Source organism: Cheilinus undulatus, linkage group 9 (assembly GCF_018320785.1).
Source record: "Cheilinus undulatus linkage group 9, ASM1832078v1, whole genome shotgun sequence".
Lineage (NCBI taxonomy): Eukaryota > Metazoa > Chordata > Actinopteri > Labriformes > Labridae > Cheilinus > Cheilinus undulatus.
This window is the reverse complement of record NC_054873.1, coordinates 14,984,279-15,009,670: the sequence shown is the minus strand read 5'-3', so window position 1 is coordinate 15,009,670 and position 25,392 is coordinate 14,984,279. Positions and strand designations below refer to the sequence as shown.

Sequence of the window (25,392 nt, the reverse complement as noted above, 5' to 3'; positions counted from 1 at the left end):
CCAGCAGTAAACCTGCAGGGTATTTGATACAGATGTGACTCTCAGTCTTCAAAAAACAAGATTTCCACTTAGCTGTGTTATATTGCTCATGTGTAAGGAAATGACTTTTTGAGAAAGCCTTGACTGTCTTTTCTCCTTTTAATGCCTCAGTTGGGTGCTTGGTTTTAGAGGGAACTCAGGTTCTTATTCAAAATATTGCTCCAGCTATGAATTAGTGTCCTGCTGCTGATGCCATGAGGTCCCATGGCAATAAAGTGAGTGAATGTTGTTGTCAGGCTTTTCTCAGGGGTCCCGCTTAAACCCACTAGATGGAGGTCAGAGGAGACATGGGGAATTGTGCAAATCCCTGCAAGTCATAGCATGTCCTCTTGTCTTTGGATGGATGCTGCTAATAGAAAGCTGCTTCCTGCTGCTTCCTAATGACACCACCAATCATCAAATGACACTTTTGGACATGTAGGTGATGTTTTTGCTTTTTGCTATGGTTAAATTCAGAAGTAACATTTGCCATTTAAATTCCCCAAATGAGCGATTTGTTACTCTTTCTGTTTGGTCTAAAAGTATTAAATTCAGGGTTGGAACATTTTTTCTGCTTTTAATTAGCATATTTGTTGATTTTAATGCATATTGCAACACCAAACACAGGTGGAAGGATGCCCCAGCTTATACGATCTTTTTCCATATTTTGTACAAGCACAAATGCAGAACACATGAGACATTTCTGGTGTTTGATTTCTTTTATATAGTTATTTACTATAGTTATTTATAGTTGTTTAAAGGGATACACTATTTACAGATCACAACTTGTCCACGAGAGCGTTTTGGAGTTGTTGGATTGTGTATTTGATGAGTTTGATGAGGGAAAGCAAAAATTCCGTCCGCTAAAATAGCGTTCGCGGTGCAGCTGGTTTAACGGTCCCCCCAGATCTAGAAACAGTTTGCACCGACAACTAAAGGAAATGAACCTATTACTAAGACTATAGGAATTATGGCAATGGGCAAATTTTCCAAAATGTTGAAGTATCCCTTTGAGATGCAAAGATTCTGTTAAGAATATTCCTTCCTCCTCTTCATCATCTGACATTCAGCAAACAGTCCCCACAGCTTTAAAACACATCATGTTTTCCTCTTCTAGTACATGCCAGTAGCAGGATTTCATTCAGGGAAGTAAAACAGATCTTTTTTCTTTCTTGATACCAGTTATGATAACTGAATTTGAATAACTGCGGATCTGCTGATTTTAACAGCTTAAGTCTGCTAACTCTATACAAATGTGTTGTAATTGCTTTCTTTGTTGTAATGCCTGTCTGAGGTAAAGCCCTAATAAAACCAGGTAAATACAGACTGATAATGTGACAAGTCATCTTTTCCTAGATATTTACATTTACATTGTAGACGAGTTTGATATTCTGGTATTGATGGTAAAATTTTAATCTGTAAATCTTGGAAAATTCAGCACTTTTGCATGGTGAGGATTGATTCTGCACATCTCTCTCTCTATCAGTTCCTTCCTGGTTTGAAGCTCAGTCCAAAAGGCAACTGAACTTGATTGAAGTTCTTGAAGATGTTTCATCCCACATCTTAAAGGCTTCCACAGGTCCTCACTGCCCGTTTGAATCTTTACATGATGCCAAAAAAAAGTCTGTTTATGGTGTTAGTCTGAATAAAACTACAGCATGTGGAATTTTTGCATTGAAATGACTGTGTTAATTAAGAAAGGACTACTTCTATGTCATATGTTTTTAATTTATGTGAAATATTTCTAGCTGTTTTCCACACCCGAGGGATTCTCAGCCAAACAGCCAAAACACAACAAAAGTTATAGTTTTTAGCTGCAATCGTTAGTGTGGAAATGTTGCCCCAGCTTCCTTAACACAAATTCTTTAGCTTGTACATTTTTGAAGAGAGCATCTACAAGAGATCATGGTGAGAATGATGCCCTTCCTCCACCCTCATGTGATCATCACATACTGATACCAACATCTTTACAAAAATAAAACAAACACATCATCAGCTCCTTTTCAGCTGATTTGCTGACGACTTCTTGTCTGCTTGCTTCCCCTCATTCTAAGGGACATTTTGCCAAGACAGTAATGCTGCTGGTTGAATATCTGTAAACATATTGAAGCAATGGGTGGGACTTAACATCAGTAATTACATGATACAATCCCAAACGGCTCAACCATAAGTAAATATTTAGATAATCTCTTTCTTCATCCTGCTAAAAATAAAAAACAAGCCTGCTGAGCAAACTAATATATTCCTGAACAGGTGATTGCCTTTTCCCTCTACTTCTAGTTCATTTTGTTTTAAATCAAGCAGCTGAATAAGGGACAGGAGTCAAAAAGTGAGTCATTAAAAGTGAGATTACAAGCAAAGAAATTAGCATTTATTGTTGCAAATGTAACTTTCACTGGCATTTGAAGGTTGCAGTATTCCTTGGTGGGGGTTTCATCACGTTCAGAGAGTGTTAAGAGTCAGCTTTTCTTATTTTAAGGTTTTGGACTTACAAAAGAAGTGCAGAGGTCCGCTGACAGGATTGACTCATTCCTCCCCTGTGTTTTGTTTTCTTTGAAGCAGTTTTGTCTGTTGGTTGTGATCTCCTCCTAAAGTGAAGTGACACATTGGTCCCGGCACCACACTGGAAAAGCGTCTTCCTCTCCAGAGTCCCTCTGTCCAAACTTCAAACTTTTATAAATGTCATGCGGCCAAGAGTCAGGTCAGCTTAAGTGTGACTTTTTCTTTTCTACCATCATATCACCATCGGCACGTAAGTACTGACATTTGTACTGTCAGGAAAACAAAAACAGTGACGGTTGTTCCTCCATCTGAGCAGTGTGTCAGAGTTGTTGTTTCATATTAAGTGTTATTTAGAGATGTTGTTTGGTTCATAAAGAAAACAGTTGGATAACATAGTAGTTTCCATCCTTTCTTCCTTAGGGCCCCCAACTCATATCTAAGAAAAGCTAAAAACCCTCCCTGGACCCCCTTGTCTCACTGACAAAATCCCAACATAATATGCCTACATACACTTGTTCTTGACAAAAGATCTATGTATAAACTATCCATTATAATGAGAGTGTACAAGAAAAAATATAATAAAGAGGATCTTTTAATTTTCAGGAAAAAACACAAAATTCTCATGTTTAAAAAGTTGCTAACTTACATCGAGAAATGTAGATATTTTTTTATATTTCAATTTTTGTTCAGATAAGACTTTATAATCTTAAAAATGTATTTTTTTTTCCTAAACATTTTGACACTAAATTTTTGCACAGAAACTAACAGATTCTCCTCATTTTTTGACAATTTTGACAACATCAGAGCATCCAGGGTCCCACCCCCCCCAGGTAAGGAATCACTGGCATAGAACACATTCAATCTGTTAAAACTGCTGTTATTATTTCCCCAGAATTCAATGGACTACACCAAAACTAAACAGTGCTTTCTTTGCTACATATTGTCCTTTTAGGGATAGTTTTTCTGTCTTGGACTTATTTTACATTCTAAAAAGTGTATTTGATTGTTAGTTGAAGTAATGTAGTAGTTTGCATGAATCTAATCCAGTTTGTCCTTGGTAGTGGTAGTGTACTTTCATGGGCTATTTCAACTTGAAATTTTGGGTTGTTCCTTTAACGAAGAACAATGAAAATTGTTTGAAAAACATCACTAAGTCTGCAAGACTTTTCCCAGAATGCATTTGGGCATTAGACACTTTTGCTCCCATAGGGACTGTGGCTGTTCCTCAAAGCCAAGGAAAGGCTTGAAAAGCCATGTTTGGAGGATAACATGTCACTGACTGTCGCCAGAGGACTGTTCCAATCTCGAGGATCCTCAAAATTTTTCAAGGACTGAGTCCTTCAAACAGAGGATGAGCATATGGATCTTCCACTAGCGCGATTTTATTAATGGCATCAAAGTAAAGCTGGGTAAAAGTTGCAGAAATTGTCTAGCCTGTTCCAAATGCATGTTCAGGAGTTGCCTCACCTCCAAGGAACCTGACTCGGGGGGGGGGGGGGGTTCCCTCCCACAGAGGAAGGATCCTGGAATTTGAGAAACAGCTATTGGATAGTCTACTGACCATGACAGAAGAGAACTTCCTTGTTCAGTGTGTGCTAGTAGTCCCTTAAGTGTGCCTGATGTAAATATTCAAGATTTAAGTGTGTGATAGAAAAACATAAAATCAGGGACGTAATCAATTTCAACAAAATGTGAGCAATTTAAACTTGTTCAGTTTTACAGTGTAGGGTAAAGCAAATAATTCAGTGAGACTTACAGTAGACTTTTAATGGACTTGCATTAATTTTAGATTGCTGCAAAGATCATTTTCGCTTTGAAAGAAATCAAATTAGTTCACTACATTTTACCCAAAGGAACTGTGTTAACACAACATGTCAATTTGAGTTGGGAAAACTTAATTCAATTCTGTGTTACCAGAAATCTATCTTTATTCAGCGTAGTTCTGTCAGCATAAAAAACAGATATAAACTTTGAAAAGATAAAATGCTACAAAAGTTGTACCAACCAAAATACTGTTTCCTCAAAACCGAACACTTATTTTAGACAAATTTCTCAAAGAAATGCCTGCAGATGACAAAGTGTCAGCACATGTGGGAAGTCTGGGTCTATTTAGAGAAATGTTTGATAAACCATTGTGGAACAAAGCTTTTTGTTCAAAATAATCTGAAGATGAAGAGGCGACTGAAGGATACCCAGAACAGTACCATCAAATATTAACCAGCTGTCAATAATATATCTGCACTTTTTATCCGTGTGTCTGTGACAACAAGAGAAGCCTCAGAGCGCCGCCACCTATCATGATTTCACTGTGAAGCCTCAGAGGAGAGAGCGACTGTCACTCACACTGAATCAGACCGATGAAAATAGAGGTCTGTGTAAATCTTTTATGAAGGTTTTTTGGGGGGTGAAGCTTTCAAAATGAATTTATGTGAATATCTGGAACCCTCCCAGTGTTGAAGCATTCACTGGGGAAAAATACAAAGCTTCCCTCGTCATGGTCACGGTCACCGTCACGGCCGGTGGTGCGGTTTTATTGCGGTCATAAAGTGCTGGAATTACTTTTGTGTTTGTAAATAAACATGATGCATTATTACAACAATTCCCCCGAGATGATGTTTTCTGTGCAAAGTTTAAAAGATTTTCCGCCGTGTCGTCTGCAGTGATTGATGCCTTCACTGTCGATTCTGTCCTGTGTAATTACTGAGAGAGCAACGCAGGGATTCTCTGCACTAGGATCAATCTATCGCCGCTCTAGAGTCCCCGGCTGTGAAGAGGAGTTTCTTCTTTACAGCACTGATAAAACAATAAGGGTGCTTCAGGACAGCAGGTTGTAAAAACGCAGTGACTCATGAACAGCAAGAATGTAAATCAGGGCCTTTTAACTTAGGCCACATTTACATGACAGCACTCAATCTGAAAAGAGAATGGTAGCCTTTTGTTTCATTCTGGCTGTTTGTTTACTCGTCAACTGTGTTTTGGCTGCCTAATAATGGAAATTTTCAGAGAGCACATTTTAAAAACTCCATTCATCCTTCTCATTTTCATGCTATTTCTAATTCCCACTGGAAACTGAGACTTTACACACAGACCAAAGAACAAATCCCACTTGATCATGGAGTCACCCACATGCTTTTTGGTGAACCCTAGTTGGGATTTAATATGAGTTTTCTCTTTGCCGCTCTCCCATAAAGCTTTGTGAAGAACCTAGGCAACAGTTGTTGTGCGTAGAGTCTCTCCCATCTCAGCTGCTGAAGCATGTAACTCCTTCAGAGTAGTCAGAGGTGTCCTGGTGGCCTCTCTCACTAGTCTCCTTGCACTTTGCAGAGCTAGACCTCTGCTGAATTTGGTTTTTCACTTTAATGGGGATGAATATTTATGCAGTCACTTATTTACCTTTTGATGTTTTTGTTTAATTGACATTTCTTTGTAGAAACTGGTTTTCACTTAGACATTAAAAGTTTATTTTGCAAAAAAGCAAGACTATATTGGCTATAATAGATTTATAAAATCAATAAAGTGGTAACACATCCAAGGGGGTTAATACTTTTAAAGACACAATATTATTTTGATATTTTTGTATTTTCTTCTTGTAATGACCACCACTAAACACTGCCGTTACAGAGAAAGAACAGAAACCTCTCTAAGGCAGCATGAACTGTCCTGTATTAAAGCAAAGATTAATTAGGAAAAGCAGTCATGTGTTGCCTTCAAATCTTTTAATGAAGCACCTGTATGACTTAATGTGCTTTTTTAATTTACTCCTTTAATACCTCAAGAGAGAACGTGAACCTCTATCTATTCAGGTGCAGATCTTTAACAGATTTTGAGTAGTATTTTAAGAACTTTCTGCATCACCTCTAGTAAACCTTTTACAGCTCAGGCTTTTGCATCATGCCAACTCCACTGACAGCTTCAGCAATGTGCTGCTACAAATCAAAGTCAGAGCAGTAACGTGCGAGAGACCATCAAAGACAGCAGGTTGAATTACAACTAGTGCTGGCATTAACGCAAAAATGTTAAACAGTGACACAGAGCTGCAAATCTCTGAGGAGGGAGGCTATTGTTTTGTCTGCCCGAGTCAAATCTAACACACCTGGAAGTCTGGATCCTCGTGTCTCAGGCAGTGATTCACAGCTCTCTGACTGAGTGACCCCACGCGCTCCTTTAGAGGGAAAAAAAACATGTATTTACCTTCTCGATCAGATTCTTACAACACACAAGCAGGCTTAAGTGCTGAATAAAGCAGCAAGTGTTGCTGTAGGAGTATTGTAAGGCACATTTATGCCTCGTGACTGTTTTATTCATGTTTCTCCGGTTGAATTTGGAGTCATTGGCCCATGCCATTAGGTGGAAGAAAGGAAGCCCATTATAATCTATAGCGGTTGAGTAAGCTGCATTTACAGTGAGGCAGTGACTGATATTAACTGCGGTATTGTGGTGGGAGAAGAGCAAAGAAGAAAAGTCAGAAGGCAGCATTCAGGGTGGATGGATTGGTCAATCAAAGACATTAAGGTCCTTTTTGAGACAAAAAGTTGAAGCTGAATTTTTTTAAAAGTCACCTCAGTGCATCACTAGATAAGGTGACATCACTTCCTTTGAAAGTTTTTTTTAGAGTTTTCAACTCTAAGTGGTTGTAATGGATAAACCTAACTTATGGACTTCTATATTATATTTATATATTATCATTATTATTATTATTATTATTATTAGTAGTAGTAGTAGTAGTAGTACTAGTAGTAGTATAAGTATTATTATAGGTAGTAGTAGTATTATTATTAGTAGTAGTACTTTTATTATTATTTATATTTAGTTGCAAATACGTATATATGTACTTCAAATATATCTAACAGTTTTTAAAGCCAGATAATTTTTTCTCAATCTTTAATGGGCAGTGTACATTATGCCAACATATAGAGCTGCCTAGACATGACATGTTTAATGTTGTCATGAAAACACATGATGTTAGTCAAAGTCTGATAAATAATGAAAGCTGCCGTTCAGGTGCTACATCTCACTTGTGTTTTGCGCTGTTTTCTTGTGATGGACCGTGACTGTTTTCTGCCATTGGCTACCTGTTTTGTCACTCCATCCCACCCCCATTTAAGGCGTTCATGCCCCCCAATCTCCTTAATGTTGTAGCCCCACTAGAGAAGGGGTGCACTGCTCTAACTATACTCCATAATGTGAATTTACCAAACACTAAGCCACAGTTATTGTTCGATGGATGAATCTCAAGCAATGAGGAAAAAAGCTGTTGAAGTGGCCTTCCTGGTTCATGCTGCAAATGATCCCAGAGCTTTCGTCACAAACCAGGAGGGACACTTTTATCATCTTTTTTCCCTTATTATGTGACATTCATCCTCAAAACAAAAACGGTGGTCTCCTGTCTGATACATAAACTTTGTTAGTGCAGTTTTTACAGAACAGAGTCCTCACTGCAAAAAGCATCAGAGGTTTGTCACAACTCATCATCTTTTCTTATTGTTTTGATTGAGAGCATAAAGGTGGCAGAATTTACACAAAATGCATTCCAGAAAACTCTGTGCATGGATAAGGGTTAGCATTGTTGCATACTTCTTGTCTGAAAAAGCTTCTAAAAGAGTAGAGGTTCAATACAGAAAACGGCCTCCAGACAGGAATATTTTCATCCATTTCTAAGAAAATCCAATTAGGCTTCACCAACCTTTAAATATCTGATCTCCAGTTTCTGTTTATCAGCTCTGAGCCTCGGTGCTTTTCAGATCCCCCACTTAGACTCAACTCTGCATCAAAATAACCTTCATTTTAGTCTTTGAAATGTTTTAATGAAGTTCTCTGAAAAATTCCCTGTCTAGCTTTGATTTACCTTAGAGTTTACAAAAACATCTTAGTGCGCTTACTGGCAAGCATGTTCCTCAGTACAGAAAGTCAAAAGCTATAGTGGTTTGTGGCCATAAATGTCTGAATCCATTTGCACGACAACTGACAGAGCAACTTTAAGACAAGAACAACAGATTTTCTCTTGTTATCTGCACCAGTGGCTCAGTGACGACAAGTAACAATGGCAGCCAAACTGATATTTTCTGTTTCAGTTTTAAGATATAAAAGAAAAATATTTGACCATTCCCTTTTGAAGATCAACTTTAAATTCTGTGAAGAAACTGTTTTGTTAATAATTTAGCTTCAAGTTGTACCATAACTATCTATAATGCAATAATAAAATGTGATCATTCCTAAAATATTCAGGCTGCACTTACATTTAAGGTACAGGTTAAAAAATAAAGTTTTACAACAATCCACAAATCCCTCAGGAAACTTCAAACAAAGGGATGCACAAATTGAGCTCAATCCTCTTCACTCCTACCCCATCTCATATCTTTTGAACTTTTATCATTTTTCATAAATGTAACTTTCATCTGTTTGCAATATTAAGATCCTCTTCAGTTCACTGACACAAATATCACGTCTGCTGAGGCTCTGCAATCCTCCACCGAGGTCTCTCAGACACCGTCAGCTCTGCAAAGTGCTATTCATACAATGTTTACATGTGAGGCTTTTAGAGACATACTTATCCAGAGGAACATAAAATGAGAGAGTAAGTAATAGCTCAGGGATATGAACATGGTTGCTGTGGGGACCAAATCTCTCTAACTTCCTCTGTAACTACAACACAGCCACCACACTGCGCTCCTTCCTGGACAGTTTAATGGATAACAATAACTTATAAAACACGACCCTGTCCCAGAGCTCCTCACACTGTGAGCTCTTACACTCAGAACACTCACTCTAGGTAGTTTGTGCTGAATTTATGTTTAATTCGTAAAGCAATGAGTGCTCATATTTGTTATATTTTACAGTTATTATCTAATCACAGCTAAGCATTTACACTGAAGCACATATGGCAGTGTGCTCCCTTGCTTCCTCTCTCTATCTCATCGCAGATTTTGCTTAAAATCAAGACTGGAGATCTGAAGCTTTGGTCCTTTTTGATGCTCATCAGTCTTCTAAATAACGGTCTATATCATTTTTAAACAGGTGGTTTCTTTCATTTTGGCAACCTCAGCGGTAAAGTTGTTGTCTCTGAAGTTGCTGCTGATTAGAAGAGGAACCATGATCAGCGCATTAATGCTCAATCACCAGAAGAGCCACCTGATGTGATTGCACAAGGTCGTTACTCAGACAGCCATTCAGTCCCATTCAAGGACCCATTCCTGGCTGCAGTAAATCAAGAATCCTGAGGATGTGAGTAGGGCTCTTGGGAGCACACTCCTCATGACTGCTGAACTGACCCCTGACCTGAATGTGGATGATGGCACTGAAGCATCCTTCAGACTTTATAAAGGCTGCTCATGTTCTGAACCTAAAGTAGGAAATGCAAAGACATAGTGATGAAACTTCAATAATGAATATTTTATCATATACCTTGTCCATATCTCTCCCACTGGGTAAACAGCAGAAGCTTTTTGGCTGCCTTTTCCAAGGGTATGTACTGTCTGAAGAACAAAGAAGAGGTACAGCATAGCATTACGCTATTATTTAGCTAATGCTTCACTGCTTTACTTCAGGATCTTGTCTTGCGTGATACTTAATACAATGAAAGGCTCTATAAGCAGGTATAATATTCCTCCTCCACCCCAGCCACCTCATTTTAGTTTAGTTTCAGCTTTCAAAAGTCTAAACTCCATAGGGGGTATCCTATTAAGGCTCTCTTCCCATGACTTTCCCTTCTCTCCCCAATTTCCTAAAATATCTACTGTGCTGTCTCTCTAATAGTAGCATAAAAAGCCTGAAGTGAATCTTTAAAAATAAAATAAACAGCATCATGAGCATGTATTTTTTATACTTTGAAACCAGGGGTATATGATATTATCGGTATGATTTTAGCAGATATTAGCTCATAAAGTGAATTTTCAGTATCAGCAGGTATGAAAAATTTTTGCTGATTTTTACAACCCATATTTTGGCTATAATAATACAAATAAGTTAGCTGAGTTTAAAGCTGGACCAACAGACCTAATTTAGCTGAGGTCTTTTTATTAATTCATCATCATTTATTTTACTTTAAAGTGTGTTTTAAGGACTGAATAACCTTCAAGGACACTCATTCAAATCCAGCCATTGATTTTCTCTCTTTAGCTTTCACCTTCTAATAAAAGTTATGTCTCATTGTGGTTTTTTATGCTTAACCTGGAATTTTAAAGAATACTTTTTAGGTAATCCTGAATTAAAGGTCTCGTCTTGTGCGTAACATGGAGCTCTGCTCTAATGGTATTTTGCATTCAGTAACAGTGCCTTGTGAGAATCGACCTTTAACTACCATGGAGACTTAACCTGTCCAGGAATATCTTCTGCTTTTTTCCTTTACCTTTCTCTGTCTGTCAGTAGCAGTTTAGCACTGAAGTACAATCCATTTTATCAATTTTTCACTGCACCAAGTTGAAGTTTCACACTATTCTGACTTTAGTGAGGAAGGTAAAGGTAAAGGTTTCAATCTTTAATTTATGCAACACACTCTAAGGATGAAATATGCACTAGGGGCTTTGTCAAAGTTGGATTGCAACATGTAAAACATTTCAGATGAGGGCACAGAAAAAAGTTGATTAATCTCAATGAGGTATTGTTCTCGTGTAAAATCACTGAACTGCTAAAAGCATGTTAAAGGCTTGCATTAACAGCTACTGTTTGTGTTACTGGCAGCACTCGTTTTCAATACAAAGCCAATGTAGTCCATTGTTTTAGTGCTCAGTGTCCTGAGCGTTCAAACACCCTCAGCAGCAACTATTTTTTTAACACTGCACTCTCAGCACTCTAAGATGAAAACAGTTCATCTTTTGGAACAGCATCATTGTCACTTCTCTCTGCTACTGGGGTTCAGTTAAATCCATCATCAAGACATGAAAGGTATTGCACGTGTAATTCGGCCGTCCTAACAGACTGAGTGACCATGCAAGAAGGAGACTAGACACCCCTGACACCTATGACTACTCCAAAGGAGTTACAAGCTTCAGCAGCTGAGATGGGAGAGACTATGCATACAACAACTGTTGTCCAGGTTCTTCACCAGTCAAAGCTTTATGGGAGAGTGGCATATTAAAGAAAACTCATTAAGTCTGGATTAGAGTTCACCAAAAGGCATGTGGGAGACTCCATGATCGAGTGGAAGAAAGATCTTTGGTGTGATGAGACCAAATGGTGCTTTTTGGCCAATGAGACAAGACACCCATTTGACATCAAACACTGCACATGACCACAATCGCACCATCCCAACTGTGAGGCATGGTGGTGGCAGCACCATGCCATGGGGATACTTCTCAGCTGCTGAAAAAAGCCACATTATATTGACCATGATTGATTTTAAAAAATCACTAAAAGGGTAAAACATCCAACAGGATGAGTATTTCTATAGGCACTGTATTTTTAATTGAGTAAAAGAAAATATTAAGCCCACAGAGTTACTTAAAACAGCCCATCCAGACACTAGCAAGAGAAGCAGAAGTTAACTTGTGCACAATAGATGCTGATTAGAAGTGCTGTGAAACTGAGGTTGTGGGCATTGCTGCTGGGAAAAACAGTAGCTGTGGACACATACTCTAATAGTTGAAAAAAATCACATTGCTGATATTAAATGCCTGATAAGCACTTGTACATTTCATGTTATAATAGAAGAATTTTCATGATGAATTTGCTTATTTGATTGTCTTATAAACACAAGCATCTTAAGTACATCTACAGGCTTTGTGACCTTTAAATGAAATGCTTCTTATGGGAAACTTACTGTACTATAAAGTCTTATGTTGTGGTAATGCCAGAGCTGATATCTAAACATCCCTGCTATGCTTTGATTAGAATGATCAGAAACGGTTTGAAAGCTGCATTAAGGAATCTCAAAGCAGCTTTCAGAACAGCTGATAATAAGCTGCAGACCATGGATCACTGAGTGTTCCTAGTTGGCTTTAAAAATGATGTGTCTCTGGAGTGGTGCTTAATCCTCCGATTTAAAAGAAGCACTTTGAGCAGCAAGGGATGAATACAACTGAATAGACTGACGCCTGTGTAGTGATACAGCAAACTGTATGGAAATCACAATGACTCCTCATGGATCAATAAGCTTTTTGATATGTTTCAAGCACATATTGAATGCTTGTATTGTACATCTCTAAAAGGTTTATATCTTTTGGTCTGTAAGAGAGGGGCTGTATTGATGACTTTGCATCACTCACCTTTGTTTGACAAATGGAGAAAATGTTCAAGGAATCTTCAGGTAGCTCACAAGTAAGACATACTTTGACATGCATGCTGTCTTAGTTTTATTGGTGATTATCTGTATATATTGTACCAAAGTGCTGACCAAAGGTTTTCTTCACAATAATAGTGTCAGAGCTATAAGAAGTGCTTCTGTTTGGGTGGAGGGGTTTAGGAAAACTGTCACAGGAAACCCTTTAACCTAGTTTCAGTCACGAGTTTAACCACTGTTCTTACTCACTGCATGAGGTATATTAAACTGCAGGTAACCATAGCAACAGCACTTCTAATTCATGCTACATTCTCAGTTAATTCTCACCGGTAAAACTGGCACACTCACTATGGGTTTAAATGAGCTCCTTCTGCCCATGGCCTTGGGGAAGAAGTTATCATATTCCTGCAGGTACACATAATGTCATAATGTAGAAATAAGGCCTAAAGAGTCTATATTAAAAATGTATTTAGGTTAAGTACATTAAATCTTCTGAAGAATGTGTACTTTACTGTACTATAAGGAGTGTTCAACAAGTCAAAACAGACTATTTTATTTTTTTGATTTCTACTCATTATCTTGAAAAAGCAGACTTGGCCATTTTAGAATGATAAATACAGTGCTGTGAAAAAGTATTTGCCCCTTTCTGATTCCTCACTTTTTTTTTTACACATTTATCACACTTAAATGTTTTGGATCATTAAACAATTTTTATGTTTCACAAAGACAGCCCAAGTAAATAGAACATGCAGTGTGTGAATGATTATTTAATTTTTCAAGGGGGGAAAAAAATCCAAACCTATCTGGCCTTATGTGAAAAAGTAATTGCACCCCTTGTTAACCCTTATGCCCTGTTCAAAAAGAGTTGCTTTCGGTTTGTTCATTATAAAGTTTGTAGTTTGACCTTTAAAATGTAATAACTTTATGAAAGATCAATATTTTCCAAACTTTTTCCCCCAGTTTCTTCATGAAGGGGTTCTTGATTAATTTATATCATGATTTAATGAATCGCATTAAAAATTAACCCTTCAGATGCCATTTTTGATCATATACCACTGCTTTTTTGAAAAATACACTAGAAGTCATTATTCAAAACATTTTTTTGACTTTTGACTTTGACTTTTGACTTTGTCTGTTATCAGTATCACCGGCTTAACAATCATGATAATATGTGAATAGACTGATTTTGGTGCATTAGTACTTTTTGCATCATGTCAGTTTGTCCAAAAAAGTTACTTTGGGTTTGTTCACTACAAAGTTTGTACCATAGACTTCCATTATAAACACATTTATTGATCCCCATGTAAAACAAAGTGAAAAAATGATTTTCCCTGTAATTTCCCATTTTTCTGCAGCAAACTTCGTGAAATTATGTGAAAAAAAAAAGATAATTACAAAATTGATTCATTCCATCACCCCAAACACCACTCACCAAATCTTGCAAAATAACAGCGTTTATTACAACAGATATCAAACAACAGAACAAATAATTGAATTGAAAAGGGAAAGTGGTGTGTTTGTGTGTGTGTGTGCGCGTGCATAGGTGTATACGTGTACGAAAGTAAAGAAATGGAGGGGATACAGATTTGCAGCCCAATATACCTACATACACATGTACACACACACACACACACAGACACCATCTTATTTTGTCATGAACATGCAAGTAGAAGTCCTTACCATCCATATCAGAACAAAATTCAACAAATGTGCCTTTTTTGGGTCACAGTGGCCTGTAATCCTGAAGTTTGACAGAAATTCTGCAAATCCCTTTTTTTTCTAGTTTGTGACAGAGGCATGGCGGTTCCTCAGTGGAAACTATATGAAATATAAAAAAAATTGGCTAAATATGAGTAAAAACATCAAATTTGAGGCCTAACCTTCAAAATGAATGCAAAATCTTGATTTTATCCTGCCATGGCCAAAGAATAAGAAATACTAGTTTTATGGCTTTTTATGAGTTTACAAATTTGCATATTTTCCCATAAGAATTTCATCGTCTGTGGGTAGACAATGAACACACCTGGAAATTTATTTTCATTTCAACCCTTCTGACTGAAAGATCTTATCACTAAGTACACATCAAAACCATTTTAGTTGTAAGAAAGTTTTTTTAATCTGGTCTGCAGCCATGTCAATTACTTATATGGCCACCGGAAGTCAGTATTTTTATTTGGGTGGGTGGGGTGATGTGAAAATGGGGCAATTCTGTGATTGACTTAATTTTTTACAAAACTTCAAGTAGTTTGCTAGCCTGATGCTACAGTTAAACAACATTTTTGTCATTAGTCTACACCCATTACCCCATCATGACAAAGTGAAAATGACTTTTTAATTTTTTTTGCATATGTATTAAAAGTAAAGTAAGTAATCAGACCTTTTTCAAAACACTTGAAATTCAGCTCTGGTTGCTCCCATTTTTCTCAGTCTTTGCTAAGATGTTTTCACATCTTGATTAGAGTCCCACTCTGGAAAATTAAGTTGACAGGAAATTATTTGAAAAGGCACACTGCTCTATAGAAGGCCTCACAGCATATGAAAGCAAAAACCAAGCCATGAGGTCAAAGGAACTGCCTGCAGAGCTCAGAGACTGTTGCACAGATCTGTGGAGGGCTACAAAAAACTTTACGCTGCACTGAAGGTTTCCAAGAGCACAGTGGCCTCCGTAACATTCAAATAGAATAAGTTTTGCACAACCAGGACTCTTCCAATAAATGGCTGTCCAGCCAAACTGAGCAACTGGGGGAAAAGGCTTTAGAGAAGTGACCCTATGGTCACTCTAACTGAGCTCTAGACATAATGTCTAATCAGTTTAACTTTCCGTAGGTGGACTCCAATCAAGGTGTAGAAACATGCCAGCAAAGATCCAGAGAAAAGAGAGGAAAGTGTTACTGCACAGGGTCTGTGTACTTATGTTGATGTTTTATTCAAAACAAGGATGCAGTTCTTTTCCCCACAAAGTCCTATTTATTCTAAATTTGATCACTCATCGGTCCCGTCTTTTTCAATAATGCTGTCTTACTTCGGTCACTATCGAGTCTTACACAGTCATTTAGCTCATCACCTTTCAGTCATCCCTTGCAACGAGCTAAAGTTAATATGCTCCCATAGAAGCTAACGTGGAGTTTAATCTAGTAGATTTTATTCATAAGGAACGTAGTTTTAAAAATTGAAACTGCAAATTGATGAGCAACTTTTCTTGAGTAGTAAAGAAGAAAAGAGAAAATATACCTCCTTAAGAGGAGGATTTTGAACACCCTGCAAAGTATCTTCAAAGTACATGAAATTAAACAAACTTTCTAAACTTATTTCACTTTTCAACTCTGTATTGACTGAATGACTATTTTCAGGGCCGAATGTTTCCAATCTTACATTTTTTTTTTTTTTTTTTTTTTTTTTTAACAAACTCAAGCAATAAATAATTCTCTGTTATAACCATCACAATATTAGACAGGGCAGGCCAATGTTAGGGCAGGGCAGGCTTTCTTAGGATGAAACTGAATGATGCATGAAGACACAGTATAATGAATAACATATCTTTAGTTATATTATATATACTGTGTTAGAATCGGTTCTTGTTTTGTATTGTGATTTTAACAGTGACTTGCATATTTGAATAAGCTTGAGGCTAATGTTGCTACAATGCATCAGATTGTAGCACTAATATTTAATATAAGACATGCTCTTTTTACAATTAAAATCAATAAAAGTTGTGAAATCAGCCTTTATGCAAACTCTGTACTATGAGGAATCACATTATATAAGGTTTAAGGGTCAGAAAAATAAATTCTTACATTTTTTCTTTTTTCAAAACTTTCTTTAAGGTATTTTTTCATTTTTTTAAAGGGTAGGATACATTTTTTAGACACTAAAGATGGTCTGCTGATATATTTTCAAAGGGCAATGCATAAGTGCCATTAAGAAACAAAATAAAGCCCTAAATGCATCTTTTTCTTAATCACTTTCTTGTTAAAGAAGCATTGAACACTAACATTTTTTTAATCTGTACACTGAGGTAATTTAGTGAACTATAATAAAACACATCAGTGTTGGTGTTGTAGCTGAAATTTGCACCAAACTGATAAAAATCTGGATTTTACAGCTTTTAATTAGCTCAAACAGACATCTGCCTTAAAAAATCTTTTCTGAAAAGGTGGGGCTTATGTGACGTAACCGACAAGGTAGGTTTCTATGTCACAAACTCGATATAAATCGTAGAGCGTTACCGCCTCTAACTGACTTTCCTGTTCAGAGACCACTCCCATCCTCTCCTGCACTGCTTCGGCTCTGAGAGCTCGGCTGTAGTAACGCCACTGCTGGAGCAAACGACCCGAAAAGGAAGTGCTCAGGACCACCACGGTCCGCCACCACACTATAGCCTGCATCAGGGGACTCTAGAGGGAAAAATTCCTTCACTTTAAAAGATCGCTATGAGGCAGACGTGTTGTGGGAATCTGTCTGTGTCTTTCTCTGAAAAGGGGACATCACTGTCACTACTGCCTCAACTGGAAAACCCCATCCTTTTCTCCTCCCTCCTCTCAGAACCAAACTGCTCACTTTCTGGGCATTTTTTGAATTACGGGGGTGGGCGGAGTTAGCTCTGAGCCAGGGTTCACTTACACTTTAATAAGCAATCAAAAACAATCTTTTATCTTCCACAGAATGCAGAAAAATTAACAAGTACCTGAGCTTACTCCGCTTGTCCTGATTGCCAGTAAAACACTGGATCCAGGATCCTGGGCATTCACACAGTGTCCTAAAAAAATTGTCCTAAAATCAAGCTGTAAAAGAACTAGATTCCTCTCATTAATATACAAACCTCTGTTATTCCATCCGGTGTGTAGGGGTTTGGCTGCATAAGACAAAGCTGTCAACCTGTTTTGAGAATGACTCATCAACTCCAAGATCATTTGTGAAATCAACAATGTAATTATAGTAGCTCAAAGGAAAGAACAGGGAACAGGCTGTTCAGGAAAAGGCAGTCTCAGGGTGTTAAAATACAGTCATAATTCAGCGAAATGCAACTGCAAAAATCAAGCACATAGAGCTTTATCTAAAGCTCACAGCATTTCTACACTCAATCTCTCTTGTACACTTGTAACATAATATTAATCTAAGGCTCTGCTTTCAGTCTGAATAAAGGCTGAGAATCTGGTAACTCTGAGACCCTAACAAGGAGAAAGACAGGTGGTTCATCCCATAGTCCCCATGTGCACTTTTGATACGTCATCCATCAAGAAATGTCAGGAATGGAGACATGATATAAGCCTTGTGTAAAGTCTGGGCAAATATCAATCATCTCCTTCTTCCCTCTTGTGCTCTGTCAATATTTAAATTATCAACATTTGAGCAAATGCAGTAGAACTCTGAAATCCTCGTCTTCACCTGTGGGGAGTCCTCAGATAACTCTGCAGGGTTAAGAGGGTGAAGAGTGTATTGCATAATAATTTTCAGATCAGCCGATCTATCATTCTACTAATTATAAATATGGGAGATGCTTGATAATGGCATGTCAGTACCACAGCTGCTGCAGATAGTCTCAAAATTAGACAAGACCCATGCTTTTGTAACAGGCAGGTGTCTGTGACTTTTATGCGACATCTTTGAAACATGGATGAAAGAGTTTTAGGGAAGACATTTCGATATTCTCTTTCTTATTTTGAATCTGGTGAGCTGTGTTCATGTGTTTTTGTTTCCCACAGATCTGAAGAAAACCTCAAATCTAATCATAGCAATATATTCTCACTCCAAACCTCTTCTGAGCGAACGGTGACACTGGGTTTTTTTGCATCGCCTTGAGGATAGGTGAGATTAGCTTTGATCGTATACACACACAAACACACAGACAGACGTATTGTGCCTTGTCTTTCATCTGTTCTCACTGTTTGAATCCATCTGTCAATTCCTCCGGCTTAATGCACCTCAGGGTCTGTGCTTTGTCTTTCTGTGTGTGTGTATTTGTCTCTTCAGATGAAGGGAGGAAGACGAGCGAGACAGACTGCCTTTCCCTCTCTTTGGCCTTGGAAAAAAGTAGACAAGGTGATTGCGATTTGATTTGTCATGAATCACAAAACATTACCTCAACATGATACGAGACAGACACCAGACACAGGCTGTGACCGAGCACTTGGAGGTCGACTGCATGCAGAGCTGTGGCCGCTGCATGCACACTGACAATGCCTTATGGGCTCTTCTGTTATTTGCTTCAGCTTTTTATTATCAGGATTTTACAGGTCCAGATCATTTAGATACATTGCATATTTGAGCAAGATGTCTGCATAGGTTCTCATTCATCCAGATCATGGTTTTATACAATTTTTTTGTCAAAGAGGGCAACTGGACTTGCTTAAGGTTCTTAAAGTCGTTCCACCTCTCCTGCAAAAGCTTAAGGCTCATCTGAAGGATGCAGGACATTCCTTTGTGGACAGCAATGTTAGGATATTGGCCAGAGAAGATCGCTGGTTTCAGAGACAGTTGTCGAGCTGGAGAACCATCTTTGAAGGGAGGCAGCAGACTGAGACACATCTTATTCCCTACATAGAGTATAATCAGTCCTGGATTTCTTTCAACAGCAATCTAAACGACACTTTCACACTGGGCCACAGGCCCCAACATCATGCAGGCGTGGCAAACCTGGAGAGGCCCAGAAGGACACGACTTTAGGTGAAACCAGGTCAACGACACTGCTAACGACTCTCAGGTGACCCGGTTATGAGAGATTCTCATGGCTCTCTGTTCATTTACATGTGGATTGTCAACAAAGGTTATAGATTCCAACTGTGGCCCCAGTCCCAGTAGAACAGAAGAAGATTTTGGAGGAGAGGCGAAATGTCTCCAAGAACCCCAAGGAAGTCCCTTAATGAAGAACTAGATATTTTGAGCAAGCTTTTACATCTAAAAAAAATGAATTTTGCTATCTAGTTCATAACTGCCCAAAAGAAAGCATTGCCTTTACAGCTGTCTCTACTTTATTAAAGATTTTTTTAGTTCAAACACAGTCTCTGTACAACTTTGCTGCATGACCATAATGGTACTGCAGTTTTTTTAGATCCAAAAAATCTGAAAGAGTAATACATTGCAATCTTTGTGAAATTTACATCAAAATTGGAGTTAATATATAATTTAGCTGCTCAGGCTCACTGGAAAACAGTGTTCTTGTATTGCCAACCACTCCCAACCACACACACAACATGGGTGTCAAATCCTGTCTGTATTCTGACAATCCATGTTAAAGGCAATATTGATCTGTTCACTTAAAAACCACCCTTACTAAGTTTCCTCTCTGAATGCAGAAAACCCTAATTCATTAGATTAAACAAAATTATTCTCTTGTTTGACTGCATTCTTAAATCCCACAATTTTGCATTTCAACTTCAACTTTCATTTTGTATTTTTGTACTTCCCTAAACTAATGGTAACTGACTTCCTGTTTGGGTATAGCCCTGCTTTTATTTTGAAAGAAATTAATGAACCTTAGGTAAATTGCAAGAATGGCATGAACCACACAACCACAAAAAATTGTTATGGATTAAAAAAAACAGTTTTTACTATTCTATTAAGTGCTTGAGCTTTCTTGATCATGAAAATATTCTAATACGACTCCCAGGGGAGGTGGTTGTTTCCAGTGCAACAGGGATTCCAATAAATGAGTATTTTAACATCAATTTTACTGTCCTTTATACTTCAAAAACATGCAAGACATAGATTTTATTTTTAAGCTCAACATATGTTAGAGAAAATAACACCATATGTTGATCTGTGTTTAGATTTGTCAACAACAAATGTCTCATGTCTTGCAAAGAAGCACACCTAGAAGAGCATGCATAGATGCACATGAATGGTGGAAGAGGAAGAGAGTGCAGTTCGATTGTTCAGTGAAAGGCTGATGGAAGATGAGTGTTGACAGTGTGCAGACAGAGACAGGCAGACAGACAGCTGCCTTCAGCTTCACAGAGAACAAGCAGCTGGGTGGAAATTTACAAAGGGAAGGGTTTTTGATGAAAAAGCATTCTGCCTACTGGATAAAACCATTCTTGTATTGCAGTAAATGACTGAGTCTTAAGTGTGCTCCATTAGGCTTTTGAAGTTGGCAACATTATTGTTGCTATGTGATTTCACAAGTCAAGACTTGCCTTTTCCTCCAAAACTGTTCTTATCATCCTTTTAATCACTTTTTGAGACTTGGTGAAATCTCTGAAATCTCATAGAACACGTTCTGCATATAGCATTATCGACCAGATGATAACATGAGACACATCTGTGGAGGTAGATGTCTCTTTGAGCTGTTGGTAGTCTCCCTGGTTTCTAATGAAGTGACAAAAAAAGACTGGATGTGAGACCAGGCCTGGAGGAGCTGGCCAGGCTAGGTGTCTGAGTGAGCACACACAAAGAGTCTGCCTTACTGATGCTTTTCTAGCCGCAAGGACAGGAATGTCAGGGAGTCTGTGGAGCATGTGTAGGAAGTTGAGCAGTACCAATGATGTGTGCTGACTTGAGCTTACCTCGCTGCACTGTTCTGGCTCTACACGAAATTTACACTGTTGTGGCCGGACTCTTTTTCCATTACGGGCTGTAACAGGGCAAGTTGGGTATATATCTTTTGCAATAAATCCCATCCTACAAAGAAAAATGAAAAACACAAGTTACTGTGGAGCAGTCAAATTGGAAGTTAGTAATAATGATGAAACTTGAGTTTCATTTCAAGTGTGCAATTTCCTCTGACTGAGTCATTATTCTTCTTTTTTCTGTCATACTTTGTTTCATTTTCACAACTCATCTTAAGCCCCTTTTACATAGCTAGTTCAAGAGAGGGACATTACAGCCATATGCCACCTCCTTATCAATAGATTTTTCTCTGATGTAGCAACAGAGTAACATCAGTGATGCTGACTTAAAGGGGACATATTTTACCCTTTTAAGACAAGTTTATATTGGTCTCAGAAGTACCCAGAACATGCCTGTTAAGTCTGTTGCTGTAAAAACACTCCAGTATATGACTTTTGTAAGTCTAAAACCCTCTCTGTTTCAGCCCTGAGAACAGCTTGTTACAGCACACATTTTCTGAAGGGGGTGGGTTCTGGTACTTGAGGGGATTGTTGACAGGCCAGGGGCACACATATTTGTATCTTCCGTTTCCATTAATTCCTAATGGCTGTCCCTTACTTTCTGATACCCAACACACGTGATTGCAAAGAACCTTTAAGACAGAGTTACAAGGAGAGTAAATATTAGGCTTAAAGATTCTTTACATGGCAAGGAATTCATTTTTCCCTGAAGAACCCTAACCCTAAAGAGGCAATTGTTTTTTCCTGGGTTCTGTGTCTCACAAGCTCAGTGGTTGTTGAATTGTGCAGTGTGTTGAAACGATTTTTGGTTTACACTGAGTTTAACTTGTCACTTAGAACCTCTTTGCCTTATGCCATAAACACACAGACTCACAATAATGTCAAAGATAGAAGAAGGCAGAAATAGTGTTAGAAGGGGTTGAATTCAAGTGTCTTGAATTCTAGAACATATTTCACATTTTCAATGGTTTCCAAAATTTCCATCTGACACGGTAATTTTATTTGTAATTTTTGCATTTTCTAAATATTCAGTGCCTACCACAAATTAAGTATTTCAAATGTGAAGTTCAGAAATTGCACATCTTGAATACAAATTTGTATTCAGAGAGCCTTTTTTTCTTGGTTAACTAGGGGACAAATCTAATTCGGCCTTCAGGTTCCATCTCTTGAATTATGTATTATACTCCACCAGGTCTAACCAGGCTGATGCACATTAAGCACCAAGTCAACTTTTCACTGTAAAAGCCATTTAACTTCATTCTTCCCATAGATTTCTAAAATACATGGATTGTGTTTGTCTTGCTCTGCCTTTTTTTACAGCAACAGCCCCCTTTCATTTTGAATTCTAATTACACACAATTTCAATTAGCTCTAGTCTGTAATATGTGGCAGACAGGGGTTAGAAAATAAGGACAGTGCGCCCATTGTTTATGCAGGGAGAGAGACAAAGAGGGAGGAATAAATAAATAAAGCAAGCACATAATACTTGTCACTGCGTCTGCTGTCCCTTGTGTGCTGCGTGTACGCATGTTTACTTCCTCAGTCTGTATGTTAGGATGCCCGATCATTACATAACACCACAAACAGAGTGTAATTAGTAATATTGGCGTGGACAGTCTTCTTTGATGTTAATGAAAAGAAACGTTTGAAGAAGGAGAAGAAGGGGAGACGCTAGGCAGCAAAGCCCCCCAGTTGCCATGGCAGGGGCTGACGCAAAAACGCCACCATCCGCACTCCCTCCTCACATTCAAGCACACACTAGCAGTTGTTGGCTATTTTAAGCCACACAAGACTGTAATTTGAGTGCTCCATTTTTGACCATTGTCCCTCAGGGTGCAGACTGGAAAAAAAGAGAAGGATCAGAGACTGACAGGGGTGGAGGTTGAGGTTGGAGTGAGGGAGTAGCAGGTGATGGTATAATGGGAATGGAGCCCGAAGTGGCAGCAGGCAGGGTCAGGAGAGCCACTTGTTATCCAGGCCAACTTTGCCCCTCTAACTCTCTTTCATCCACTTTCACAGAGAAAGTTCTCATGTAGACAGACAGCCTCTTCAATGGCCTGTCGAATGTAGTCTTGAAAGCATTTTCACAGCATGAAGAAACTTCTGCCTCCTTCTTGTTCAAAACATCTAAAATTGTTGTGCTTCTTTCTGCAGAGAATTGCAGAAAATTGTTCCCAATATCTCTTTTGGATATTTTTCTGTTGCTGATCACTGCAGGGGACCTTGGTGATCTCTCAGTGTGACACAAATAAACAGCTTTCCTGACTCATAAACGTGCACCAAATACAGTATTTTTATGTTCTACCATCGGCAGCAGCTTCTGGACAGACGCCACCTTGGCTTCCTCTGCCAGATGAGTGGGTAGAAGTCGGATCTATTCTGAGGCCTGGAAGAGCTTGCTTTCCAGACATCAATTAACCTGGAAATAGCAGCGAGTCGGAAAAATTATTAGCAGGGTGAATCAGAGAGGCAGCAGACACCTGCGCCCTGCTGTTCATAATGGAAGTTCTCAGGCAGCTGTCAGGAACATTTGGGTGGCGTCGGATAAGCTTACACATGACTTATCAAAATGTGTGCCTTCTTATCATTAATAATTTCCATCATAACTCTGACTTCTGAAATGTTTGGTGGATCCATTATGCTTGAGATTTTAAAAAATATATTTTCAAGTTCAGGGTTGACAGGTTTAGAAGAGTAAAAGAAGCAATCTTAAGGTTTTGCAGTTTTTCTTGTTTTTCTTTTTGCCACTTCAACAGGCAAAACAGAAACTACAGGTTAGGTGTGATTTTTAAAATCTCCTCTAACAGAGAGCATTGTAACAACCAGACTTGAGCTTTAGTCTTTTTTGACTTGTTTTTGGAAGATTCATTACCTGTAACCATCAATATTTTCAGAGTTTAATCAGCCAGTTTATCTATTTACTCATCTACCATTGATCAGAATGCAAGTAATCGACAGGTCGATGAAGAAGACATTCAAGTCTTGGTTTGATCATTGTTAGGATAGTCTTGTGCAAACACTGACACAGACAGGGGTCTCAAATTGATCGTTGCATGCATTTTTTTTTTTTAAATTTACTAACAATCAACTTTTAATCAACTATTCTCTTTTCACTTACATTGTATCTGCATTTAGTATGCAGGTAGTGGCTGCTGGCTGCATGTTACTTTTATTACTAGTTTATGTAAATTACCTACAATCTCCTGTAGTCTGTGGCCTTTCCCTAAAGAGGACAGGGCTGTAAAAAGCATGGGAAATCAGGGTGAAACCTGAAGGATCAGCTCCTATAGATGGGATGCTACCTAACCCCTAGACCACTGATAATCGACTGGAGGCCCAATTCAATTTAGAAAAAGTGCTCAGGAAAAAAAAAATATTACTGTATTTAGGGAATCTTTTCTTTCTTTCCTTTATTTAAGTAACTCTAAAAATAAGATGGATTGAAATCTTTCAAAAAAACTTAATATTTGATCAGTTTTACAAAAATCCAAATATCAACTGTTATCAGCAATTAAGATGTACAAAATACAATTATTTAGAGAAAAATGTTTCTTTTATTCAGAGCATTTAACATGCTGGCCCTCACAGTGCCTGCATGGACATAAGCTGGCCCTTGTACAAATGTAGTTGATGACCCCTGCCCTAGACCATCAACAATGCAAGTAGCTGTAAACTTTGCCATACTCCAAAAAGGCCTGAATGATAAAGCATATTTCTATGTGTGCATGCATAGCAGTCACATCCTGACAGTCAGGTGACCTGGCACACATTATGCAACTGCTTTAGTGTTTTTGGATTTTAGCCAAAATTGCATGTTTTGTCATTTTCTTGTTGGTCTGAATTCACCATCAGGAGTCAGAGAAGTGTATGTGTAGCAAAGTGAGTTTCCGACTACGACAGGCTACAGGTGGCGCTGGTGCTGTCGCGATGCCTGTATGATGCTTCAGGCAGACTCTTAGCTTCACAAGACTGATCCTAGGTGAATTAACTCCCGCTATAAATGACACCTGGTCCTGGTGCTCACCAATAAAGGGATGGCATGGATGTGCTTATTGTTTATTTTACAGCTTAAATGTGTATGCTGCTGGTGAGCAT

At 38.3% G+C, this 25,392-nt stretch overlaps 1 protein-coding gene across 2 annotated transcripts in view; it reads right to left on the bottom strand.

Moving 5' to 3' along the window:
• Nucleotides 1-25,392, bottom strand: part of shisal1b (shisa like 1b) — a 124,597-nt gene that overhangs the window by 85,698 nt on the left and 13,507 nt on the right. For both annotated transcript variants that reach the window (XM_041794745.1, XM_041794746.1), the window contains one exon: nucleotides 21,235-21,349. The gene's annotated coding sequence lies outside the window, so the exon portion shown is untranslated. The remainder of the gene's footprint in view (nucleotides 1-21,234; nucleotides 21,350-25,392) is intronic.